We start from the raw sequence: 27,470 nt of genomic DNA, 5'->3' as shown, positions 1-27,470 counted from the left end.
ATCACTTGTACTTTGTAGATTGCTTTCAAAGGTGAAGGAGTTAGACTGTGTTTTCAGAAGGCATACAGCGCTCAAGTACTCTCCACACAGTGTTTTGTCTGTACTTTTGCATCCAGACTGCACAAATAACATTTAGCTACCTGAAGTGTATCAATCTGTGTAGCAACACTACATATTCAATTGTTCATATGCAGCAAGCACTCCATCAAAAATGCATGAAATTCAGTGGGATTTAAAGCTGTGAGTAAGCCTCTATATAGAGAGTGGCCATAGTAGTTCTGCAATTTGTTTAGTAAGTCAAATGGCTCAATCTAATTACCATATATTCTTTAACACATTTTTCAACAAGTTAGTCTAAGGCTCAAAAGAAGACAAAAGAGAGAACATGATAGCTAGTCTATAATTTCATGGCATTTGCAATGCTTTCCAAATTTGCATAGGTTTTACTAAAATGAAATCATAGATAAATGGAAAGGTTATGTGTTATGTGTAGGTTATGTGTAACAGTAAGGCAACACCATTTTCTCTAATCTTATTTTTTTTCTATAATATGTGAACAGAATATAAATAACTAGTGCTACAGACTCTTCAGGAATGTCTATTCAATATATGTGAAGGAATGGATATATATGGACATGTAATTTCCCTCTGGTTTCAAGTTATGTATTCCCTCAAATAGGAAGACTAAGGAAACTAGCCCAGGGAAAAACTGTAATCTATCTAACATACCAACTTTGTAGGGGCAGAACATGATCATTTGTTTTAATAAAAAAGGCTGTTACAGCTGATGCAAAGGAAATCTCGGAGAATAACAGACAAGGAAGAAAATTCATTAAAAAGTAATGCTCTGGATATAACATTATTTCTCACTTCCCAAGAAGGTTTGTACCAGGGCAGTCCTAGCATTTCAGCCACAAACAGCCTTTCTCAAGAAGGCAGTTTGTATCCAATAAAGGCCACAGTTGTTTTGGTTTTTTTTTGTTTGTTTTGTTTTTTTAATTTTACTTCTGAGTAATCCCTAGTAAAGTGCATTTATGTCTGAATAGCTATTATCACTTGCACATATCTGACATGGAGATAAACAAAAGAAATTATGAGTCTAACTTTCTTGTACTGTCCATGGTCTTTAAAAGCCAAGACAAATGACTGAACACTTTAAAAAGAGAGATGCAATTGGAATAAAAAAGCAGGCAGAATGATTTAACTAAAAATGACAAAAATTATAAAATTTATAGTGTAACATGAAGACTATTTGTCTTAAGAGCTGTTGGGTTTTTACTTTTACTTTGGTAACTGCATTTTCTGTCATACACTCAGAGCGCTTGCTGATAAATCAACTCATGAAAAATATTACTAAAAATTACACAGCATTATATAATCTCTTGGGGCCACGCTACTTGTTGTCCAGGGCTGCAAGCAGTCTATGGGCTGCAGGTTTGACATATCTGATCCAGATTATGAGGTTGACTGTACCCTCATCAAGTTTGCAGACAGCACTAAGTTGGGATATGTGCCTAATATACCGGAAGGTCATGCCACCATCCAGGAACCAAAAAATTAGCTGAAACTAACATTGCCAACTTCAGTAAGAAGTGCAAAGGCCTGCATCTGGGCAGAAACACCGGGCAGCAGTACATGTACTCAGCTGGAAAGAAGTTTCATGGAAAAGGCCTTGTGGGTCCAAATGGACATAAATTTAAATGTGAGACAGCTATGACGATTGCATATTCTTGGATGCATTTGTTTGGCAGCAGGCCAGGGTATGTGATCCTTCCTCTCTAGACAGCACTGGTGAGGCCATACCTGAAGTACTGTGTCCAGTTGCAAGTTCCCCAGTACAGGAAATATACAGATGTTCTGGGAAAAGTCCACTGCAGAGCCATGAAGATGATTAAGAGACTGGAGCACCTCTCCTGTGTCTGAGAGAACTGAGAGAGCTGGGACAGTTTAGCCTGAAAAAGGAAAGGTTCAAGTAATCTCAATGTGTACAAAGAAGAGGTGCAAAGACAATGGAGTCATGTCCTTTTTAGTGGTTCTTCATTGGTTACAGAAGCAAAACAAAAGATTATGTCTTAACATCATGAAACACTTAATTGTAAAGGTGATGAAGGTCTGGAACAGATTGTCCGGAGAGCCTCTGCAGTCTCTCTTTTTCAAAGTCTTCAAAAACTGCTTAGACACAGGTACTGAGCCATGTACTCCAGGTGCTTCAGTAGTCCATTGTAACGAACAGCTGAAGTTGGTTCTACAACTCTAAAAAATATATACACACACAATCTGGAAGGGGAAAAAAAAAAAAGAAAAAAAAAGAAAGAAAAAAAATGTACATAATTTTATATTTTATGTACATGAGAGAACAATATGTCATTAGGACAGAAAAAAAAAAAAAAAAAAGGTAGAAAACTGTGCTATAGCCATTAAAGGATTGTACTTCATTTTACAACTCAGGTTCTCTTTTCAGAAGACTCCCAGAGGAGATTGTAATGAATGTTGACTATTTTTCACTGGAATCTGCTATTTTGCTTACAATTAACAATATTATTCAGTGATGTGTGTATGGAAGTTTCTACTATTTGACTTCTTAAAAGCTTGTTTGTCAAATAAATAATAGTAATAAGCTGGTTTCTTTAGAAATGACAAAGTAAGTATAGAGGCACTTGTAGATATCATTTTTTGGCAAATTTTCCTTTCACAAGAAGCTGTAGATCTCGTAAGAATCTTGGTTTTCATGAAACTATTAACTTCTTACTCTCAGCTATTGAGACACATTATATACACATTTCAAAAATCAGTTTTCATTTTAATCTAAAGCAGAGACTTACAATTAAATATCTGTACTTTTCTAACTAAAGGAAGATTATGGCACACAAATGAGACCAAGCTAGATCAGTAATTTAAGAACAAAATTGGCCACTCCACAAACCAACATTGTATGTAAATAAACCTGAATGAAGAAAAAAACACAAGTTTAGATCTCAGCACAGAATTCATGTTACATTAACAGTCATGAATTGTGGAGCCTGTCTGTGCAGGACTGAATATTTACACTTCCTCCCCACATAAGTGTCTGGATATTATGCAAGTATTAAGAAAATTTATCATTTAAATACCCGAAGCAGAGATACGTTATTACTTGATTACTTCCTTCAGCAAAGAGCTATCAAATTACTCTATCATTACTCTTGGGATAAATCATAATCTAAAACACAGGAAATTTTATGCAAGCAAATGGAAATGGATGAGTTTTGTGGAGGATTCAAAAGGCAATAGAAGACAAAGAAATCTGAGATGTATTAAAAGGTCACTGAAAAAGTATGAGACGGCATCTTGGCCTGGGAATAGTCTCTTCTGTGACAAGAAAAATACATACATCCACATGCACACACATGTATATGACTGCATGAACAGAAAGTTTAGCTTTGCCCTTTATCCAATTCCAAAAAGCTGAAGGGGACTAGATTCCTAATTAAGAATTCTAAGGAGATGTAAATATTGCTACACGGTGTTCCATGCCAGACTGAGTTACAGAGAGCAAAACTCTTCTTCAGATAGTTTGGTCATATCCCTGAGGCTCATGTCCTTTAAATGAACTTCCAGATTTCTCAAAACCCAACTACACTGAAGTGCTGCCAACTGACTTCCACAAGCTGGCAGATAGAAAAAGAACAACTGAGTAACTGATTGGTTGGCATTAGAGATAAATACAGAGTCTTTATACCCAGAAGTCATCATTTGGCTGATTAAATTCTGGCTTGCACTGAGACAGCCATGAGTATCTTGCAGCCAAAAGCATAAGAAAGAAGTACTGACTGACTTGTCCAAATTCAGCCTGGAGAGAAAAGACTATTCTATGGCTCCAAAACTGAAACCAAACAGAGAATAACACCAAAAAGGAAACCAACTGAAAGACGTCTCATCAAAATCACCCAGTTTGCAAAGACAGATGGTACAAAGGAAAGTATATGGCAACACATTTTCTCTAGTGAAAGTTCAGATGTTGAAAGAGAACTATGGTCGTAATATTTGGGAAAATCTATGAAACCTAACAAGATTATGGCTGTGCTGTTCTTTATTTGTCACATAGTGAGGCATGCTGCTCCAGAGCTGACCAGTTCAGCAGCTGAACAATGGATCATGGTGTGTAGGAAACCTTTCTGAGCCAAGGAAACTCCAGGCTAATTGAAAGACTGGTCATGAGCCAGCACCTCTCATGAAAGTGGCTGATGAGGCCTGGGCAAGCAGAACAAATAGTAGAAAATACGGAGCTAGGGAGTACTAAAAATTAGGAACACTGCAAACAGAGCATGACAGTGGAACTCTGTGGAAGGGAGGGGATAGTGCACAGCTAACTTGAAGATGAAAAATGCTCACAGATTTAGCATTTTTGGTGGATTTAGATGAATCTTCAAGGTGAAAATCAATTTACCTGTACTATGTTTCAAACCATAACAATGTTCAAAATTAAATTATGGCAGGGTGAAGTTACAGCAAATAATTTTATGCATTTTGATACATTGACTAAACTCTGTCCTCTGAACAGTGAAATATATGAAGCCTTTCTGTTCAGATAAAGGAATCTGAGAAGAGTTTTACAAGATTTCCCTCAGAATCATTAATTATTGGTATATTTTTTTACTCCATTGTACCAGTTGATTTAAATGCAACACCTGCAAATTTTCAAATGGAATGTACAAAGTTGCGGTCAGACATTCAACACAAAGAAAAAATTGATCATGTCTCTTTACTAGACTTTTATAAGACCTGTCTGACTAGAAAAAAATATCTTTCACTTCACAATCACACCTTATTCATGTCATTGCTTTTTGGTAGTACATACCCTTATGAAAACTGTTTTCAAGGATGAAGCATGGAAAGAGTAAAATTTCCTCATAAATCTCTGATGAGCACCTTGAGAACTAACGAAGAATTGCAGCCACTGCCACTGAATGAAATTGATGCATTAGTTTCACAAAAACAAGGTCAAATGTCTCACTACTTCTATGTGGCTTTTTTTCTTGCTCTCTTTTTCATGTTTTGATCAAAAAAGATAAGAATAAAGGTTTTGTCACTTAAATATACATTAATTACATATTTTGTATGCAGTCCAACAGACTTCCTCTTCATTGTGGCCGAGACAAGCCAAAAAGCCAGGCATTCATGTCTTAAAGACTGCAACTCCAGCTGGGATTTCTCCTCTACTTCCTCCACATCTATCTGATGCTACCCAGACAGTGCTGCTGAATGTAGAGGCTGCAGTGCAGATTTCAAATTGCAGTTGATGTCAAGACATTTTTTCTTTGTCAGAGATGAGAAAAAACCTGCCTGCAAAATGTCTACCGCAGCAGAAGGCATCCTGCAGTAGTTGGCTGAGCTGCAGCTGTATAACTTCAGGGGGTGAGGAGGTTTCAGGCACATTCTGCAGTGGATTCATAGGCAGAAACTCTGTTTCAAAGCCATACAGAAGGAGGTGATATTCAAAACATAGGTGAATGGTAAACTGATAGAATAAGGACCAGCAGAAAGTAGATTTCCCCCACTGTTTTCAACTGGGACATTGCTTTTCCTCACAGCGTGTGGTATGAGGCTGTTTTGTTTTAGGAGGCAAATGTTAACACACCAGTGTTTTAGTTGTTGCTGAGCAGTAATATACAGATATAAGGACACTTCAGTTTCTCAACTTCTCATACTGTCCTGCCAGTGAAAGGGTTGAGTGGGCACAAGGAGATGGGAGGGAATAGAACCAAGAGAGCTGACCTAAACCAAAGGGATACTCTATACCATATGACATCATGAGAAAACACAATAAAACTGTGGAGAGCTAGCCAGAGAAGGCAACCAACATCCCCAGGTCCATTTCCTCCCAACAGTTCAGCCACTCTGCCCCAAGCCTGGCTACAGTGCTAACTTCCTGGGGTTATTCTGGCCAAAGTGCAGGAACCAGCACTGGAATCATAGAATCATAGAATGGCCTGGTTGAAAAGAGCCATAATGATCATCCAGTTTCACACCCCCTGCTACAGGCAGAGTTGCCATCCACTAGACCTGGCTGCCCAGAGCCACATCCATCCTGTTCTTGAATACCTCCAGGGATGGGGCATCTACAACCTCATTGGGCAACCTGTTCCAGTGTGGCACCACCCTCTCAGTAAAAAAATTCCTCCTAATATGTAACCTAAGCCTTCCCTGTCTCAGTTTAAAACCATTCCCCCTTGTCCTATCACTATCCACCCTTGTAAACAGCCATTCCTCTTTCTGTTTATATGCTCCCTGTACTGGAAGTACTGGAAGGCCACAGTGAGGTCTCCCCGCAGCCTTCTCTTCTTCAAGTTAAACAAGCCCAGTTCTCTCAACCTTTCTTCATAGGAGAGGTGCTTCAGCCCTCTGATCATCTTAGTGGCTTTCCTCTGGACTCGTTCCAAGAGCTCTGAGTCTTTCTTATGCTGAGGACCCCAGGCCTGAATGCAGTACTCCAGATGGAGCCTCACAAGAGCTGAGTAGAGGGGGAAAATCATGTCCTCTCCCTGCTGGCCACCCCTTTTTTAATGCAGCCCAGGATATAGTCGGCCTTCCAGATTCCAACTGCACGCTGCTGGCTCATGTCCAGCTTCTCATCTACCAGGACCCTCAAATCTTCCTCCACAGGGCTGCTCTCAAAGGGTTCTTTGTCCAGCCGGTATAAACACTCTGGATTGCCTTGGCCTAGGTACAACCTTGCACTTGGCCTTGTTGAATCTCATTAGGTCCCACTTCTCCAGCCTGTCCAGCTCCCTCTGGATGGCCTTCCTTCCCTCTACTGTGTCACTGCATTGCTCAGCTTGTTATTGCTTGCTTATGCAGGAGATGGAGCTCCCTCGCTTTTCTAATGGCTCTTTTTGTAGTAATTTGCTGCAGTTTTACTTTTCTGCAGAAAAGTTGACTGGTGTGAATCTCCTTAATTTGCCAAGCTGACAAAGACAGCTTTAAAGTTGCCAGGGTTGGGAAATTGCAATCCATCCAGCTCTTACCACTGTGATATCAACACCTGCAGCAGATGTCCAGAGCCAAAAAATGGATTAGGGGTTTGTAAAAGAACTTCTGAAGAAAAGCACAAAGGAATTTCCATGACTTCATCCAATAGAACTGTTTCATCAGAGACCCAGCTTAAGCGTATCTACACAAATGCATTCAGCATGGGAAACAAACAAAGAGAGCAGAAATTTTTAGTTAAGTCTCAGGCCTATGATATCACTGGCCTCAGTGAGACATGGTGGGATGACTCACACGCTAGAAGTGCTGTGGTAGGTAGTTACAGACTCATCAGTTGAGAGAGACATAGCAGGAGAGCTGGTGGGGTAGCGTTATAATTTAGATAAGGTCTTGACAACACGAAGCTTAATTAAGATAATGTAAAAGTTGAGTGTCTCCAGGAAGAGTAAGGAGAAATATCAATAAGGCTGATATTAGGGTGGGAGTCTGCTACAGAACATCCAACCAGAATAAAAAGGAAGATGGTATAGGTCTCATAGTTTCTAGCCCTTGTTCTTGTGGGTAACATCAATTTTCTAGATGTCTGGTGGAAATACTATATAACCGAGAGGAAACTGTCTATGAGGTTCCTAAAGTGTGTGGAGGATAACCTCCTTTCACGGGTAATGAGAAAACTAACTAGGGGAAGTGCTCCACTTGAGCAAATGTTTTCAAAGAGGAAAAAAACTTGTGGATAATGTGATGCTTGAATACTACCATGGGCACAGCAATCATGAAATGATGGAGTTCATGATGTTTCATGAAATAAGGACAGTGGTTAGCAGAACTATTTCCTTGGATTCCTAGAACAAAAACTTTGGCCTGCTTAGAAACCTGGTTGACCGAGTCTCTTGCTAGGTAATGGGATCAAGGAAGGCCAGTCCTTCAAGAGTAAAATCTTGAAGATGCAAGAGTGGGCCATCTCACTGTTCTGAAAGTCAAACTGTCATGGGAGAAGACCAGAAAGACTGAATACAGAGCTTCTTCTTGCATTCAAGAAAAAAAAAAAAAAAAAAAAAAAAAAAAAAGAGAGTTTCTGAAGTCTGGAAGAAGTGACAGGCAATTCAGGAGCGTTAGATAAGATTGTCAAACTGTGCAGGGAGAAAATTAAGACCAAAGCCCAACGGATATTCAGTTTGAATAGTCTAATAGACAATTAAAAATGTTTTTATAAATACATCAACACTAAAAGGATGTTTAAGGAAAAACTCCATCCTGTATTGGATATGAGGGAAAACATAAGGATGATAGATGAAGATAAGGCTGAAGTACCTGGTGATTTTTATGCTTTAGTCTTTATTGATAAGATTGTTTCTGGGGTACCTGAGTTGGAAGATGGTGACAGGCAGTGAGATAAAGCTCCTATAATCAAAAGGGAAACTATAACTAATCTACTACAGCTTTTCAGTGTTCATATATCTATGGAGTTGGATAGGATTCACCTTGGAGCTCCAAAGGAGAGGGCAGAATTGATCACAAAGCACTCCCAATAATTTACCTTCAGTCCTGGCTAAATGGGAAGATCGCAGTGGATTAGAGATTAATTAATGTGACTCCAATCTACAAGGGGGATGGGAAGGAAGACTGAGGCAATAAGACTGAGGCCTGTCAGTACAACCTTGGTGGCAGGGAATCTTATGGAGCAGATCATCCTGAGTGTTGCACAGCACATATGAGACAATCAAGTTATCAGAAAGAACCCCAGTGAGTTTATGAAGAGCAGGTGATATTTGATTATTCTGGTTTCTTTCTATGATAAGAAGACACAATTAGCAGAAGAGGGAAAGGTGGTGGATGTTATTTGCTTGTATTTTAGTACAATATTTGACATTACCCCCACAGTATTCTCATGGAGAAACCGTCTGCTTGCGGCTTGGAAAGATTTACAGTTCACTAGATGAAAAACATACTGAACAGCCGGGCTCAAAGAGTCATAGCTGGCAGACAGACACCAAGGATCACAACAGTAGTTAGTTTTGTTTACCAATTTTATCAGTGATCTGGATGAAGAGATCAAGTGTACTCTCAGAAAATTTGCTGATGATGCCAAGTTAGGCTAAACTAAGCTTTACTGATAATGAGTGGAAAAAGCACCTCATTGTGACTGCTTCAGAGTCTCTGTGCATCTTTGTCATAGACTGGCCCAGGAGAGGGTACTTCAAGCACCCAGAGGGATATTGCTGGGCGTCTGCTACAGACACACTAGAGAAACTAAAAAGCTCTCTACCTTGTCCTTTCCCTTGAAAAACAGTTGTGATTTAACCCAGCAGTTTATTAAGCACCTCACAGCTATTCTTTCATACATATACATCTTTAGTAGGATGAGAAAGTGCAGCGTCTGATGCATGGACTTAGATGTGAATGATCGAAATTGTTTATTACAAGTTCTCATATCACTTCTCTACCTTCACAATTTTTCTTTTTCTAGCTTTCCCATCCACCCCTACAGCTTTCCCATCCACCTTTACATATCAACAGAGCATTCTACAAAACACTCTTCAACTGTTCACACAGGCACTTATCCTATCAGACCCGTGAGACGTTCTTTCTTCTTCTAGAGGTGTCCTTGGTTCTCATGCTGATTGTCTTGCTCCACAGTTTCTGCACTGAACAGTTTTTCTTGTTTTCCCACAAGGAAGAGATTCAGAGAAAAAGTAAAACTAGTTGGCTGAGACAAAGAGGGTTTTATAGAACAGAAAGGGGAGAGAAAATAATTAAAAAAGAATATACAAAACAAATGATGTGCAATGTAATTGGTCAGCACCCACAGTTAAATGGCAAACCCTTCCTTGAGCGGTGATAGCCAACCCAACAAGCTCTCCCCATTGTTATTTTTTTTTAGTATGACATCATATGATATAGAATATACTTTTAGCCCATTTGAATCCAAGATTCCTTGGCAACTTAAGTTTCCTATTGAAGAACATTGTTTGATCAGTACAACCTACTTACCTGATATAGCATCAGCTGAGTCATGTATGGAAAAGACACTCCTTTGAACATCCAGCCTAGCAGCACTGGCAGTCAAGGTACCAAGGGGAGATGTGCTTCACTATCAACTGCTTCCAAAATAGCTTGGAACATTTCACAAAATCTCTTTTTTTAGTTGGAGTGAAGCAGGCCTCAGATCCCCAACTCCAAAATCCTATGGGTTGATCTCAAGTCTCCCTTGAAACATTCTGCCAGAAGCTCCAGATTATTCTCAGCAGCTTCAGTGTAGAGCAAACTTTTTTGGCCCAAGGATTACTGTATGAACTATCTCCTGTTTAATTTGTTCAAAGGCTTGTTGCTGCTCAGAGTCCCATTATAAGTTGTTCTTCTTTCAAGTGAATTGAGAGAGACGGGAATATTCCACAGCACTTAAGAAAGCTTTTTTGCTACATAATGGAGACATTGCCTCAATTTTCTTGATCAAATCCATATGTATCTGACAAAACCCATCTTGCCATTTGGGTCCTAAAAACTGGATCTCCCATGCAGATCCCTTGGCTATACTTTGCTTTACGTCAAACAAGATTTCAGAAGGATTTTGACAATTTTCTTCTGATTCTCAAAAACTTCTACTGCTCTACTATCATCAGTGTACTGTAGGCATTCAGGAACTTCCACCAGTGAAGTCTGGAGCAGCCCATGGCAGATTTTATGACAGTTTTTCCACCCCTGGGACAGTTGATTCTACTGGACACACCTCCAAGTGAAAGCAAATTCTGGCCTACATTCTGCCACCAAAAAGATTGAGAAAAACATATTGACATTATCATCTGTGGCATATCACAAGGCTGAATGTGACTTCAGTTTGCACTGAAGTTCATAGAATCATAGAATAACTTCAGTTAGAAGGAGCCACAAACAAGGATCACTGAGTTCCAGCACCCCAGCCACAGTCAGGGTCACTAACCTCCAGATCTGGTACTTAACCAGCTTACCAAGGGCCCCATCCAACCTGGTCTTGAACATCTCCAGGTACAGAATGTGTACAACCTCTCTGGGCAGCCTGTTCCAGCACCTCACCATTGTCTGTAAAGAATGTTCCCTCAATATCCAATCTAAACCTTCCCTCCTTGAGCTCTAGCATATCTGGCTTGTAGCATTCGATGGCAATTTGACTTCAGGCTGCATTAATTCACTACTACTCTCCATTCACTCTGTTCTCCATTATGCTTTCACACTGGCCATATGGGGCTACTAGAAAGTGAGAAAGTTTTGTTAATCACTCCTTGGCCCTCCAGCTGACATATCAGCTTAAGGGCAGAATCAGTTGCAGACAGGCACAAGACATCAACCACCTCTCTAGCAAGCCTGTACCAGTGTCAGACTACCCACTTGGAAAACAAAATTTCCCTTTTGTCCAATCTGAACCACCTCTGATGCAGCTTTAATCCATTCCCATGAGTCCTCTGCATAACAGGGAGAAAATATGAGCATCTCTTTCCAGTTTTCTTCTTCAGAAAGTAGTAGAGAGAAACCAGATCACCTCTCAGCTTTCTTTTCTCCAAACTAGATAATCCAAGCATTTTCAGCCTTTCCTCATGGGACAAGCCCTCCTGCCCTTCCACCTTTTCTCTTTTTTTTTAATTATAAAGCCCAAAGTTGCACATAATATTCAAGATGAAGCTCCACCAGTGGAAGAATCACCGCTTTTAACCAGTTGGCTGCACTGTGTTTAGAGCACTCTAGAGTAGGATGCTCTCTTGGCTGCCAGTGAACGCTGCTGGCTCACATCGAGACTGCAGCGAACCAGCATTCCCAGATCACTTTCTGCAGAATTACTCTCCAGCTACTCATTTCCCAGTGCACACTAAGATCTGACATTACTCCATCTTAAGTGCAGGAGCTGGCATTTGTTTTTAAATTTTGGGCCATTGCTGATGGTCGAAAGCTCTAACCTCTCTAGATCCCTCTGCAAAGCCTCCATCCCTCATGAGAGTCAACAGAATCTCTCCATTGAAGATCACTGGCAAGTATTTAACACCTGCATGCAAATGCCAATAAGAAAAGTTGAAAGAAAAAAAAAGTGGAAATACCCAAACAGGATGTCATGTATCAAAATTTTTACAACCACTTTTCATTTTGCATTACTCTTGTCCTTGAAGGTTTTATTTTAGAAATAGTCATAGAGTGATGATTTCTAAAAGCCACATTGATACTTCATGTATGAAAATCAAATTTATTAGATGTTACAAAGTATTCATTGAGAAACAGAATTAATTAAATTCACTAGTCACTTTTGAAAACCTCAAAATATTAGTTTCAGCAATTTAATTTTAGATCTCTAAATGATGAGCTATGAACAGGTTTGTGTTAGGTTTATTTCTAGTCAGTGTAAAAGAGTTATCTCAAGACTGTGTTTCAGAATGCTTCAAACTATAATACCACGTTCATTACCAGTAGTTCTACAAATTCATTAGCAAGTCATCTGTCTGGACAGCAGCTATAGTCAAAGTTTTGATGGTATGTCTTTTAAGAAAAAGGATATTAGAGAATGCTGAAAGAGCAAACGGGATTTTATAGATGAGATTTTAAAAGCACTTTTCTCTGTCCTTCTCTTTGATGTCTGGGCAAGAGCTCTAGTTTCCATTGTAAGCTAAAAAAAAAGAATTGTATATTATTGTAGTTTCCAGGATCAAGAAACTAAGTACAGCCTATGAACACACACTTCTAAAACTGATGTTTAGATGCCTTTGGCGTAGTCAGTTAAGTTCTCCAGAGCAGCAAAGTGTGAGTGTAGATCTGGCTTTTTTTGGATATCTACTCTTTATACTCTAAGTGGAAGGAGAAGAAACTTCAAAGGAAGTTTTACATCTTACTAGTAACATCACCAGTTCTGCATTTACCTTTTCTACTACCATCAACAGTTTAAAGGTATCCTTCTTGCATTTTCTTTCCAGCCTACAAATAGGATCCTTTCTGTTTTTGGCTCATTAAAGAGGAAAATAAATTCTGGCTTTTCATATTGAAATTGACAATTGAAACAATTCTTCTTCCTAGTACTTTTTAGTGTACTTGATCAGCACTGTTTACTTCAACAATAGCAGAAAGATCTCAAATGTAGGAAGGCATACAAAATTAAAAAATAGTAATAATAGTATTCCAAAGGAGGTACTCTGCAGGTGGTAAAGCCAGAAACAAGTGGTTTAAAGAAGTCCATCCCTCTCCTCAATTTAAGTCTATTATGCTAGTGATCTTCTTTTAATTGTTTGCAGTGGTTGTAATGCCTTACAAACTGCACAATTTTTTTAAATTTTTGAGAAAAATATTTTCCTATGTGACAGTAAATTTCTGGTACTGTTGTTGACCAAATTGCTTTATCTTAACATAAAATAGTATGATTAATTGTTGCTTGTTTTGTTGTTGTTGTTGTTGTTTTCTGTTTTTGTTTATGTGTTCTGTTGACATCATGCATTTTTAAACAGCTCTTGTTCTATTAACAGTGCGGACAGTTGCAAATGCATGAGAATTATATACCACTGATATTCAAGTGAATTTTTTAAATCAATTTTGTAGTGTTGTTCCTAGTGTATGATAACTACAGTAGTCATTCCAGCTAGTCTACTATTTTTCAAAAAATATCCACTAAGTAGTTTGGAGAATGAGGATTTATGAATGCGCATTGAGAACAGTAAATTTCAAAACAGCAAAAGTGAACAAGCCAGTGCTAGTCAATACATGAAAAACAAGCAGAGCTGATAATTCGGGAGAAAAGTACTGATGCTGAAAACTGTCAGGAGATTATAAGTTTGTTGTTATTCTTTTTTAGTTTCTTAATTTTTTTTCCCAGAAAACTGAAAGCATGTTCACATTTGCTTTCACGTATTTACATCTTTTTTTTTTTCTTTCACAAAGATATATTCACAGTGCTGTTCCAAACCCTGTTTGAGTCACCACTCTTCTGAAATTAAAATGTAAATAATAAGCTAGCAAGATTTAGCAATAATGCAAGAATTACAAACTACTACACATTACAGGATGGAAAACATTTGTCTAAAAAGGTTAAATGTAATGACAGATAGACATAGATGCACACTGATTGTCATTATACCATATGTGTCAACATCCTTAAACTACATGCCCTTAATAATGCAGGTTGGGTGAGCATATTTGCAAAATTCCTGGGAATCAGTCAAGCCATGACTGCAGAGACCTGAATCAGAATTAGATATGTTTTACTTCTCTCCAGGCATATGTGTGTTTGGATACAAAATGAAATGCCCTGTGAAATATAGAATTATCTATTTGGACTGGCATTAGCTTTTCTATTTCAAAGATTTTGAAACAGTCCATGTGAGTCCATTGAAAGCATCCAGTGTCCTGGAAATAGAAAATATGGAAACTGGGACAGAAACAAAAAGCTTCCTGATCATTCTTTATTATTTTGAGTTAGTGTCACAAGAATAATTTTATACCAGCAAACGTGTAATTACATTAATTATAATGCTTATTTCATATGTCATTTGGAAATATTCACCAAGATAAAAATGCTTGTAAACAATATAACATAACTGCAGTGTTTGAGCATATACAATGTGCTGTTATTTCATATATTTCATAAGTATTGTCTAATTGCTCTCAAATATGGTAGCACTTGTGCAAGTGGTTCCCAACAAAATGCTGGGAAAAAAAAAAAAAAAAAGAAATACAAACAAGGATATTTTCTAAAGATCAACAATTTCTGCAACAGAAATTCAGACAGTTGTTCTCACATTATCCATTATGCCTTCACTTTTCCATTGTCTACACCCCAAGAGAAATGGGAAGCAGTAATAAACATGGTATTGAATGTAAAAATAGATTATGTAGATGCAAGATTTATTTGATCAACCAAAGATATGACCAGGCATCTATAGAGACTAATTTGTTAAACATAAATTCTATGGGGTCTTTAATCAATATTGAGAACTTAACAACTTTATCCCATAATATGAAGGCTGCTCCAAAAGTAATGTCTCTGATTTAATTACATTGGTCGACTTTGTCAAAGGAAGATGTGGTGATATGCCAGTAGAAGCTGACTTTCCCATCAGTGTTCTATTATGTGATGCTGCTGTATGACAGATGGAAGCAGAGGGATAGTTTGTTAAAATGGTGTCTGACACGATAGTGATTATGAAGCAAAAGTTGTTGATGCTCACTGAATATTTCTGAAGACACACAGTGGATGGTGAGGCGGTGGGTGGTACATTCTAATCATAGAATCATAGAATCACAAGGTTGGACATGACCTGCAAGATCATCTAGTCCAACCATCCTCTCATTACCACTGCTACCACAAGCATTAAACCATACCTCGTAGCTCCTCATCCAGACACCTCTTGAATACTGCCAGGGACGGCGACTCCACCACCTCCCCGGACAGCCATTCCAGTGCCTGACCACTCTCTGAGAGAAAAAATTTTTCCTCACATCTAACCTAAACTTCCTCTGGTACAACTTGCTGCCATTTCCCCGGGTCCCGTTCATCACTGGTGAGAAGAGGCCAAACTCCTCTTCACCACAGTATCCCTCCAGGAAGTCGTAGAGTGCAATGAGGTCTCCCCTGAGCCTCCTCTTCTCCAGACTACACAATCCCAGCTCCCTGAGCCCTCCTCATAAGACTTGTGCTCCAGAGAACCCCAGAAACTCCAAAACCCCTCGCCAGTTTTGTTGCCCTTCTCTGGACACGCTCCAGGGCCTCAACATCTTTCCTGTAGTGAGGGGCCCAAAACTGAACACAGCACTCGAGGTGCAGCCTCACTAGTGCTGAGTACGGGGGGACGATTACCTCCCTGCTCCTGCTGGCCACACTACTTCTAACGCAGGCCAGGATGCCACTGGCCCTCTTGGCCATCTGGGCACACTGTTGGCTCATGTTCAGCCGAGCATCAACCAACACCCCCAGGTCCCTTTCCTCTTCACAGTCATCCAGCCACTCAGGCCCAAGCCTATAGCACTGCATAGGGTTGTTGTGGCCAAACTGCAGGACTCGACACTTGGCCTTGCTGAACTTCATTCCATTCATCTCAGCCCAGCAATCCAGCTTATTTAGATCCCTCTGAAGAGTCTCCCAACCCTCAGGCAGATCGATACCACCTCCCAACTTGGTGTCATCTGCAAACTTACTGAGGGTGCACTCAATCCTCTCATCTAGGTCATCAATAAAGATATTAAACAAGATGGGCCTCAGTGCCGACCTCTGGGGGGCATCACTTGAAACAGGCTGCCAGCTGAACTTGACTCCATTCACCACTACCCATTGGGCACGGCCCTTTAGCCAGTTTCTTACCCAAAGAAGTGTACACCTGCCCAGGCCAAGGGCAGCCAGTTTCCCCAGAAGAAGCCTGTAAGAGACCGTGTCGAAGGCTTTGCTGAAATCTAGGTAGACTACATCAACAGCCCTTCCCTTATCTACCAGACTGGTCACCCAGTCATAGAAGGAGATGAGGTTGGTCAAGCACGACCTGCCTTTCATGAACCAGTGCTGGCTGGGCCTGATCCCCTGGACACCGTACTCATGCTGTGTGATCTCACCCAAGATGATTTGCTCCATAACTTTCCCTTGTACTGAGGTCAGGCTAACAGGCCTATAATCTTTCCTATTTCTAAAATCTTTTCTTTCTCTGTATCTTTTAGCAGCAGTGACAGTGACAAAAGATCACCTCCTCTGGAACAGACATTTACAAGCCTGGTATTCAGACACTTATTCATCACTGACCAAAATGCATAGTTAGTGGTGGTGGCTATGTTGAGAAATAATGTTTTGCATCTGAGAATTTGCTCTACCAAAGAATGTTATTGTGTTATTTGTCGTAGCTTCCATGGAAATAAAATGGAGGCATTACTTTAGGAGTGACCAATATGTTGTCATTTTTGGAGACATTTAGCTTCTTCTTATTCTTTTTTCCTTGACAATCAGTTCTATTAGGACTTGGCTATCTGTTTACCTCACTGGACACAGCCACTTCGACCTTAAAGCAACTTAATCTAGCCCATTCCTTAACTCTCATGAAATCAAGGCTTAATTGTTTCAGGCACTTCAAATCTGAGTTAAGTGTAAGTTCTTTGAAAGACCATTTGGGTTTTTTTGCCTGATAGCTTCTTAATGCTTTAATGCCATCCTCTCTTTCTACTTTATTATTATTATTATTATTATTATTATTAACATGTATTAATGTATAGTCACCTACAAATAAGATCTTGCATCTATTAATTTACCTATACAAGGAAATATGATGAAATCTGTGTTTAAGAACTACCTATGGAATTAGCAAGTAATGTTTGTAATACACTGCAAACAGATTTCTTGCTGAATTTTCAACTGCTATACTTTCTGTGTTTTGCTTTTGTTTTGGTAAATCCATGAACACATTGCAAATTTTATCTTCTACATCCTGTCATTCATAATTTTAAGGGAGTTATCTATCATCTGAGCTATAGTATAAAGGTCAGAGTTCAGGCATTACAGCTCAGCATGTCGATCTGTCCCTTATCCAGATCCAGGCTAGAATGAAAATAATGAAAGAACTGTTTTATTGGCAAACAAAATATGTTATTGTGTGCAGATAAACTCTGAAGAACTTGCTGAAAACAAATACTGATAATTACTGTCACTGGCAGTGAAGAGAGGGGAAGGAGAGAGGAGGAATGAGAAGTAAATTATGTATCTAGCCAAAAAGATTAGAAGAAAAAGAGCTGTAATCTAAACCTTTCAATATTGAGGACTTTTAAGTAAAAATTAATAAATAAATGAAAATTTAAAAAAAAAAAATCCATGCAAAAATACAAGTGCATAAGCATATGTGCCTGCATCTGTGATGTGTGTAAGTGTCTTGAGTGCTTTATAACTGAAAAGTGTGGTCTAGGCAAAAATAATATCTTGTTCAGATTTAATCTGTAACAGTTTATGTAGCGGTATTAGTTTATGTATCTGATTCATAACAACAGTAGAAAAGACTGGCTTTTTTGTTTTCAAAGAATTGAAGAAGGCCTAGGAATTTATCAAAACAGAACATATTCAAGCTGGAGTAGAAAAGACTGGTACAAGCGGTCAGAGAAGCTATCATCTCTGCAATGATGATCTGATCAGCATCTGATCAGCCTGCTTCATTTCTTCATAGACCTCCCACGCATATTGCAGTAACTAACCTGCCACAGAATTATGACTAGGAATTGTGGTAGAAGCTGATAAAGCAATAAGGCTAACTTCCACCTATACTCAATATTACATACAACTGACGGCATGTAAGAGAAGTGATAGCACAATGCAAAAATGAGGGCTAAACCTTCATTTTTGAGATCTGAGAAAGAGGAAGATATTCAGGAAAAGAAAGAGGGCAAGGAAGAGCAAGGATTTTGTATGAAAAACAGAAGGGAAGAAGTAAGTGTGAAGCTGTGGAACAGGACTTTAAAATTGCATATTCCCAATTTATAGTTACTTATTAACTACAGTTACTCAAGTATTATTCTGCTATTGGTACTAAATGTTTTGTCCACTGACTATATTTGTAATCCATGCAGAAAACCCAAACTTCCTGTGATCATCTCATTTTCATATACTTTTCAAAGGCATTGATCCTTGTTCATTTGAGGATCTGCTCAAGAAGTATCTGAATAGAAAAAAAATAGGCTACAAAGAAAATGATAATGGAGCAAAAAGAACACAAGAAATAAATTTTTTAATTTTCTACTTTTTGAAGTGTAAATTCAAGCACAGAATAGATCATTTTGCTTGGACAAAGATGGCACTGACAATGTCTTTTTTCCTACATGCTCTTAACAGAGATTGTGTCTGGATTTCAGTCCCACAAACTGTTTACTTCTCTCTGCCCTACGCTGCACTGACCTTTTGACTTACTGTTGTGCTTTAACCCAGCAAGCAGCTCAGCACAATACAACCATTCCCTCTCACAAGCATACACCCAGGGGATGAGGGAAAGAATCAGAAAAAGATAAAACTCATAGACTGAGATAAATACAGAATCATAGAACAGAAAAGAAAGGGATAGTAATAATAATAATAACAACAGCAACAACGTGCACAACAAGTTACATACAATGCAACTGATCACTGCCCATCAACAAACACTCAGGGGGCTGCCCCAACCAGCTCCCCCAGTTTTCTCTTTTGGCAATGCTAAATGACATGGAACATTCCTTTGGTTGTTTTGTGTCAGCAGTCCTGGATGTGTCCCTTCCCAAATTCTGGTGAATCAATAGAGCAGCAGCATGAGAAGCTGAAAAGTTCTTAATATAAACACTGTCCAAATACATCTAAAGCATTGGTGTGCTGTTAATACCATTTTTCTCTGAAATCTTAAACGCAGCATTATGCCAGCCACTATGAAGAAAATTAACTCTATTGTAGCAAAAATCTGTCATGCTGTGTATTCTGTGTTCACAGCCAATGATCAAATTTTAAGTGTAATTAACTGGCCTGGGAGTATCATCTCATTGTAGCTATTGTACAAAGAGACATTTAATTTAAATAGTGCCTTAGAGAATAAATACTCCATCAGTACTAAGCCACTGATGTCCTTTAATTTCTGTCATTTCTTGGTGACTCACTGATGACTGACTTTTGCAAGGGAGAGGTAAATTTTTTTTTGTTCGTTTGAAGAAATCTGAAAAAAAGGCATAAACAGAGGTGCTTCAGAATTGTATATTTCACCATGGAAGAAGTAAAAAAAGAAAAGCAGCTACAATTTGAATACATTTTTCCTAGTAAAATTGCTACGCATAATGTGAGGAGATAATTATTTTTTTTTGCATGCACTATTGGTAGTTTCCTTCAATAAGGTCCTTGCTGGATTTTACTTTTCAAAGCCACTGCAGCACTTCTGTTTTGACAAGATCTATGTGATTGTGCTAAAAAGTTTAATTTGATTGAAAGTGAGTGCAATAAAGATTTTAATTTGTCAACATCTTGACTGCTTATATTTAATTTCATTCCATTCCTTCATATGAGTGTATTATTTGCATCAACATTTTATGACATTGAGATCTATTTATTTTCATTGCTCCAGCAACCGCATCATAAATTATCATTAAATTCCAACTTGTTCACAGAATAAAAATCTCTTTTAGTAGTATTAATCTATATTTTGTTAGCAGTGATAATTTCAGTTAAAGAAGTGAATTACATTACTTTTAACATATAAATCAAATTATTTCCTTCTTATTCTGGAATCACTTTCAGGATTTCTACTATTTTATTAACATCAGCACTGTAAAACAACATATTTAAATATCCCTAACTCATTCTCTAATACACTTCACAGGTTTATATAATTTCTAAACTGTAATAATTATTTTCAGTGACTGATTAGGAAATGCTAATGCTTCAAGAAAAAAAAAGTAAATAAAAAATCTATCTAACAAATAGCAGTATTTGAAAGGAAAAAAAAAAAAAAAAAAAAAAAAAAGAGGCAATTTTTCCATTATGAAAATAAACAATTGATAAGATCATGGTAGTTTGTTCAGATGGCTAGTGACCACAGAATTTTCCTAAGCAGCTGCTTAGATTCAATCTCCTCTGAAAAATCTCTGTGAGGAGACATGTATTCACGTTTCTGTTATCCACAAGCTAGATCATGTGCATCAAACCTTAGGCTTGCTTAGGCTGCACTGAATGAAGAATTGTCTTGGGCTGCATATGTATAAGTTGCACCAAAAGCAATGCCTCCAGTATACTTCCAATGATACTACAACAAGGAGTACAATAACACTATTTGTGCAAATTCTCAAATACAAAACACTAATCTTCAATTTAGTATCCACTGTTAGCCAAGAAATTTGGCAAGTGATGAATAAGATCCTGCATGTCATGCTTATAAAAATCTGCACAAGCAGAAGTGACCCACTGAGACTGTTGTCACTGCTGAAACGCAACACACACCAACTTATTATGCTTACATCTACTGCTTGGGCACCAGAAATGTTCGGCAAGCACTGATGAATGTCAACAGATGTTACACTTTGTCTTCATATGCACTTCCTCTTCAGATGCCATTTTGTCACATTGCCCCTTTACTGCCACCTGTCATGTGGCAACAACATGCAACAGAGTACCGGTGATAAGGTGCAGCCTCTACTGTCACACCACCACCATCTGCCTCTGATTTTATAAACCTACGTAATAAAATAGGAGACATTACTTCTGGAGCATCCCTCATTAATACTAATATTATGATATGCAATGAAGTGTATAATGTATGTAATGTATATAAAGTAACAAAATTTACTGCAATTTTGTTTTATTATTTTTACTAGAATATACAAAAGAGAGCATAAAAAAAACATACAAGCAGTGGGACATTTGACTTTGTTTTTGTGAAACTAAGGCATCAATTCCTAGTTCAGTGGCAGTGGCTGCAATTCTTACCAAGTTCTCAAGGTGCTCATCAGAGATAAATGATGAAATTTTACTCTTCCTGTGCTTCATCCTTGAAAACATGTGTTCATAAATATACATAATGCCAAAAAGTAATGACAGGAATGAGGCGTGATTGTGAAGTGAGGAGTATTTCTCTCTGAGGCAAAGAGATGGCAAAGAGACACAATCAGATTTTTTATTACAACTCTATGCATTCCATTGGAAAATTCACACGTGGTGTATTTATGTCAACTGAAAATGAAGTTGCAAATAAATAAAAAAAATTATGATTTTTCAGAATTTTTTAAATCCATTCTCAAATTCCTTCATCAAAATGGAAAGCATAGCTCCATGTTTTTCACTGCTCACAGGGCTGCAGTTAGCAATGTATCAAAGTCCATAAACTTGTTTGCCATAACTTGAGCTGGCACTGCACTCCATGCTCTGATTTCAGCCTGGATGGGGCTCAGATGGTGCTGAGAGGCCAAGTCAGGCCACGCAGCTAGGCAGAGGTAGAGCTGTTGCCATGATGGCATGGAGCAGGGGGCAGATGCAGTGCGAGCTGTGCTGGACCATGTGAGGCCTGCAGGCTACGGGTTGGATATACCTGGACAAGATGAAGTGGATGTGTTTTGCCCTGAGGCTTTTAAGCTCATGACTTCTTAAAGTCTTGCAATTTTTATGATACATCTTAATGCCAACTGGACAATAGAGGAGGAAAAAAAAAAAAAGTATAACTTTGTGGATAATCGTTAGTAAGAGATTGCTGTTGAGAACAAATTTTCTAAAAATGTTTATAATTTAAGCTAAAACACTTAAATATCTATGTGATTGGAGACTGAAATCCCAGTCTCAGTACAGGTGAATGACCTAATACATCTTGTCTTCTTTCTGTCTCTCACACAGGTAGTATTTAAATCTATCATGTAAGGTACTATAGTATCAACATAAGGACAGTGCTAAAAACTCTCTTTAGAATATTTTATTTTTAGAATATTTTATTTTTATTTTATGTTTCTCAGTTTAGAACACAAAGGAGAAAGCAACAATTTCATCTCCTGCCTTTAACTTAGAGTATTACCTTTCTCTGCTAGAGAGAAGCTTTATTTTCTGATCACTGCATGGACTGAACATAACTCTTTCACATCAGGTAAGTAATGTGGTGGAAACTATCTGCTCTACCTAGTCTCTCAAACTGCCAAATTCAGGTACCTACAGAATATTTGTCAGGATTTACATCACTGTTTTGAGTCATGGCTGGCTACATAGGGATGCATGTGTGCAAAGGGCTCCTGAAATCAAGCAGGTATTTTCTGAATATCTGAATACTGAACTCCTTCCTGTGATTTCCTCTTGTGATTCAAGTTCTGTGCATTTTTATGAAGATTCTGACCAGTAAAATAATGAAATAATTATTCATTATATTAGGAATTTATTTATAATATTTATTATATTAGGAATTTACACCTAATTGTCATTGACTACTTTGGAACTTATACAAGCTAGAAATACCATTGCTAAGCTGTGCCTGTGGAATAGAATATCCCAGTGTCATTATTTAAACCTCTTGTTTAATTTTTCAAAAATTTCAGTATGCCAAAATACTGATTTTATACGCCATGCGTAACATCTCTTGCTCACTATAGATAAATGGAAGAGGGAAACCAAAGGAAGTAATAAGAATTATTTTTTGTTAAATACCACCTGATATCTCCTTCCTTTCTGTGAAGACTTGTTCAGTGATGCTAAAAATTTAATGGTTTGCAACTAAAGAGAAAGGGTTTATTTTGTTTGTTTTATTTTCTTCCGGAAATATACTTTATTTTGATCTGTTAAGTTACTCACACTAGCTACTTTCACAGGTGATTTAGAATCCCTACACTAGATCCTTATTCACTCTTTCTTTCCTCAGGACATATCAATGCATAAAGAGTACAGAATGTATTCACTACATTTTTGTCCACGTGCTCCATCACAGTTATGATTCTGACATTTTCTGTTTTATCTACTCTTTACTCAGTACTATACTGAAAATACATGTTCACGGGAAGCAGAGACAATTTTTACTTTTTCATTTTTAAATTCTGCACTATTAACACTATCTCTTGAGGTGGTTGCTGGCACAGATAGCAGCAAGCAGTAGGCAGTAAGAATCTTTCTATTAGCCCCATGTGTGAGTTTGCCCTGCAGATGATTTTATCTCATCTGCTTGGAGTCACACCATGTCGCATTACTAGGTCATTGTGTACTTACTCCCCTGTGGCAGAATAAATAAACACAGTCGCCAACCTCTTGGAAAACAGATTAGCAATAGATTATAGTTATTTATTTATATTTATTTCGGATCTGTGTAAGAAAGGGATATAGTCAGTGTCTATTTTAGAACAATAAGTGGTGTAATTGATATTTGCTAGCCTGATTTCTATAAAATACTTTCTCATTATTACTTTTCCTTGACATAACAAAGCTTAGTGACAGCCAGTTATTTAGTGTTCAAAGACAGACATTAAAAGCAAAATTCTGAGATTAAATTGGATAGAGGAAAACTAAATACTCTGTCATTTCCAGATAAGGTTTTTCACAGGCACTGCTGCACTCCCCTGAGATGATGTCTGAAGCCAACCATCCAGAGTCCTTGATTGCTATGTCAGAATGAGAAAACTAGCTTGATGAAGATAAGATTATACGGTCTCAGATGTGAAACATAAAATAGGAGAATATAATTAAATAAAGTAGAATCTTGCACAGAAGACATTGAGATTGATTTAATGGCATGTTATCACTTTCACTGCATTTAATATTCTTATGAGGTTGCTCAGTTACACACATCATTGTCTCTCCATTCAAAGCAATCTTCGTGATAACACAATGTGTAATTTTTGTTTTCAAGGTACAGTAATTATACTGAAGTATTGAAATAAAATTATTCAGTACACTCATCTGAAAATGCCATATTACACAAATGTGAGTTTAGTTTTTTTGTTGGTATCTCAGATACTCATTCTAGGATTGTAAAAGGATGAGGAATTGTAAAATTGTTTTTACATCCCAGGAAATATAGCTTGCAGTTTTGCAGTTTGCAATCTACCACTCCTCAGAACATTTGAAGATCCTTTGTTCTCATCAAATGCATTCTGTGCTACATTTGGACTGGTACTATTAAATAACAGTCTTTACTTCTTTTTTCTGAAGTGTACATGGACATCTTGAAATCCTCTTTCATGCCGCAGTAACTGAGGGTAAAGGTTAGGAAAAGAAAGTTCTGCTATTCGATGAGAATATTCTAAATAAATTTAAAATTTTTAATGTTGTTTAAAGATCACCCTATTTATTATGTAAAACACTAGTCTATGTGTTGAAATGGTTTAAGTGTATTGCTTCCTATGTGTGAAAATGGGTAAAATAAACTTTATAAAAATAAAAAATTTTAATATGGAAGTAAAAGGAATTAAATTAATATGAGATTAATATTTGAAATAAGAAATAAAACAGTTGGAAATTTTCAAAGTAAGTGTTTAGTATTTCTGATGATCTCATAGACAACTTTTTCTTTGAACACTAAATAACTGGCTGTCACTAAGCTTTGTTATGTCAAGGAAAAGTAATAAAGAGAGTTTTTCTTTTATGCTAACATAGTAAATAAAAAAGAAAATAAATCATATTTGTATATAATTTGTGGCCAGAATAACTTTCCGAAACAATATCTGTCTCGATTTAACCAACAGGTATTTGACTATCCCAGAAAAACTGATATCCATGGTTCAACTCTGTATCTTGGAGGTAATATCCTGAATTTTTTGAAGTTAAAGTTCCACCGTAGAAAGAAGTGGTTACTTTTTTTCTGATTTAGACAGGCAGCTCATTTAGTCTTTGCCTTTTACATCCTAAAAGTATTTGAAAGCAAAAACTAAACGAGCATAATAGCAAACAAGCAAGAGAAAATTTTTGGTGAGGAACAATTGCTTCTTTAGAACTCTGGATTTCTGCCTCCTCTGTAGCTGAACTGCTCTGGCATGGGTAGAAAGAACAGGAATGAAAAACAGTATTTTGGTAATCCCTACTGCTCAGTTGTATTAAATCTGTGAACTCTTTCTGTTTTTCAATTGTATTATTCTATTTCTTGAATTGTACTTCCTTTAAAAAGAAGCAGTTACAATAATTGGTTAATAAGATCCAGGTTTGTTCATTTCAGCAAAATAAATTTCCACGTATATTCATTTGTTTTTTAGCATGTAACTCTAGTTTAAGTTCTCAGTGGTTGGGATTTCTGAAACACTCATAGAGTCTGGTGCTTTAACAGCTGCAGGAATGCCTACTAAAGAGATCCCGATTCTTGCATGAATAGTTTATGTCTGATAACCACAGCAAAACAGTCCCCTCTCCTCATGGTTCTGTAAACAGGGTTGTTAATTAGTTGTCAATATCTGTCAAAGTATTAAACAAACAGTAAACACTCAATGGTAGCCAAGCTAAGGAACTGCTGATGAGCTTCTGATTTCAATAACTTGATATTTGAAATTTAGAGCATGTTTTCCCTTCCTGAAGTTCTGTGTCAGACTTTCCATTCCCTGGCTGCATAATCAGGTGATTAGCAGTGGAGAACTCCTGACTGAAGCATTCTTCAGTGAACATTCATCTATCCTAAAAGGCAAGGGGGGTGGGGGAATTGCATTTCACCACAAAACCAAGGTCTTCAATCACTCTTTCATCCCACAAATCACTGCATGAATTTAGTGAATGATTTGGCTTCAAAATCTGCTGGAAAGGAGAAAGAAGAGAAAGGAAGGAATATTTCCTCAGCATTTTTTTTCTCAAACTACTTTAAATATACAACAGAAAGCTGCCTTTTATTATCGATGCCTGGGGGTGATAAGTTCATCAAATAGCAGTCTAATAAAATACACTTTTGGTGTAACCTTTTGCAAGTACAGTTTCACATAGAAATTAATCCTCACCTACCACTCTAGCAGTCATTACATGAAATCCATTAGGAAGATGAAGATGATATCTTACTAGTCAGAAGTCTGTGTAGTTCTTCAGACATCCTGATATATTAACACAAATGCATCATATTATACAAGAGTGAATTTATGATTAACTGTTGTGGTGAAATGTTTAGCAATGCTTGTAAGAAGGGTAGAGTGTCATTTTAAGTTCTGTTTTAAGTTCTGTTGCAATAAGCTATAAGAAGTACTTTCTGTTAAGGCACTGTAAAGCATGTCGTACTTTTCAATAAACATCTAACTTCTAGCTGTGTTCTCGAAACTGTGAGTTTTCATGTGAAGGTCTGAGTTTTCCACAAGGGACACAACTCCCATGTGAAAAACGTGTTGTGTGAGAAATCAGGTTGAAATTCAATAGATCCAAAGGCAACTGGGCCATAATCTATGCAGTACTGGGGTAGGGGGGAAGTGTTCCAGTGACTGCAACAAGGTACAAATTTGCTGCCTGATGAAATCTTGAAATATACGTCTGCATTGCTGATTTTTAAAATGGTGTTTGTGAGGGAAGGGGAAATAATAATGGCTATTGACTATGTTAAAAATGTCCTGTCTTACTCTCACAGCCATCTTACACAGTCTGTAAGGGAAGACGCTCAATTATTTTCTGGTGAAGTATTATGTGGCTGACCAGTTTTATAGACTCCAGCTAGACTAAAGCACACTAGAAGCCCCAAAAACATAGCTGCTTCTCTACACACATTTCGACCATAATGTAGTTCATGACATCTGGGATTCTCCTGTCAGTGTCTCAAACTCTGACATAAAAATATTGTTGATAATTGCAAAAGAAAACTGCAAAAGGAAATGTATGTCTACAGACAGCACGCTTAAAAGAAAAAAGAAACACAGCTCATATTTTTATAAGTTACCCAGGCATATTGTTATATTACCCAGACAAACTAGAAAAACAATGAATTGATCATTTACCAGCTGATTATCTAGTCCTCTAAGTATGAACAAGGAACAGAATGTAAGGGGGAACACACACAAACACACACACACACACACAAAACCTGTTTTTCAAGGGAGAATAATACCTTAGTTTCAGGTTTTGCTTATATTTGATTAGAATCAGTTATTTTTCACTCATGCTGGAGAATATCACACTCTGTAAAACA

Source organism: Tetrao urogallus, assembly GCF_951394365.1.
Source record: "Tetrao urogallus genome assembly, chromosome: Z".
NCBI lineage: Eukaryota > Metazoa > Chordata > Aves > Galliformes > Phasianidae > Tetrao > Tetrao urogallus.
This window is presented reverse-complemented; position numbering follows the sequence as displayed.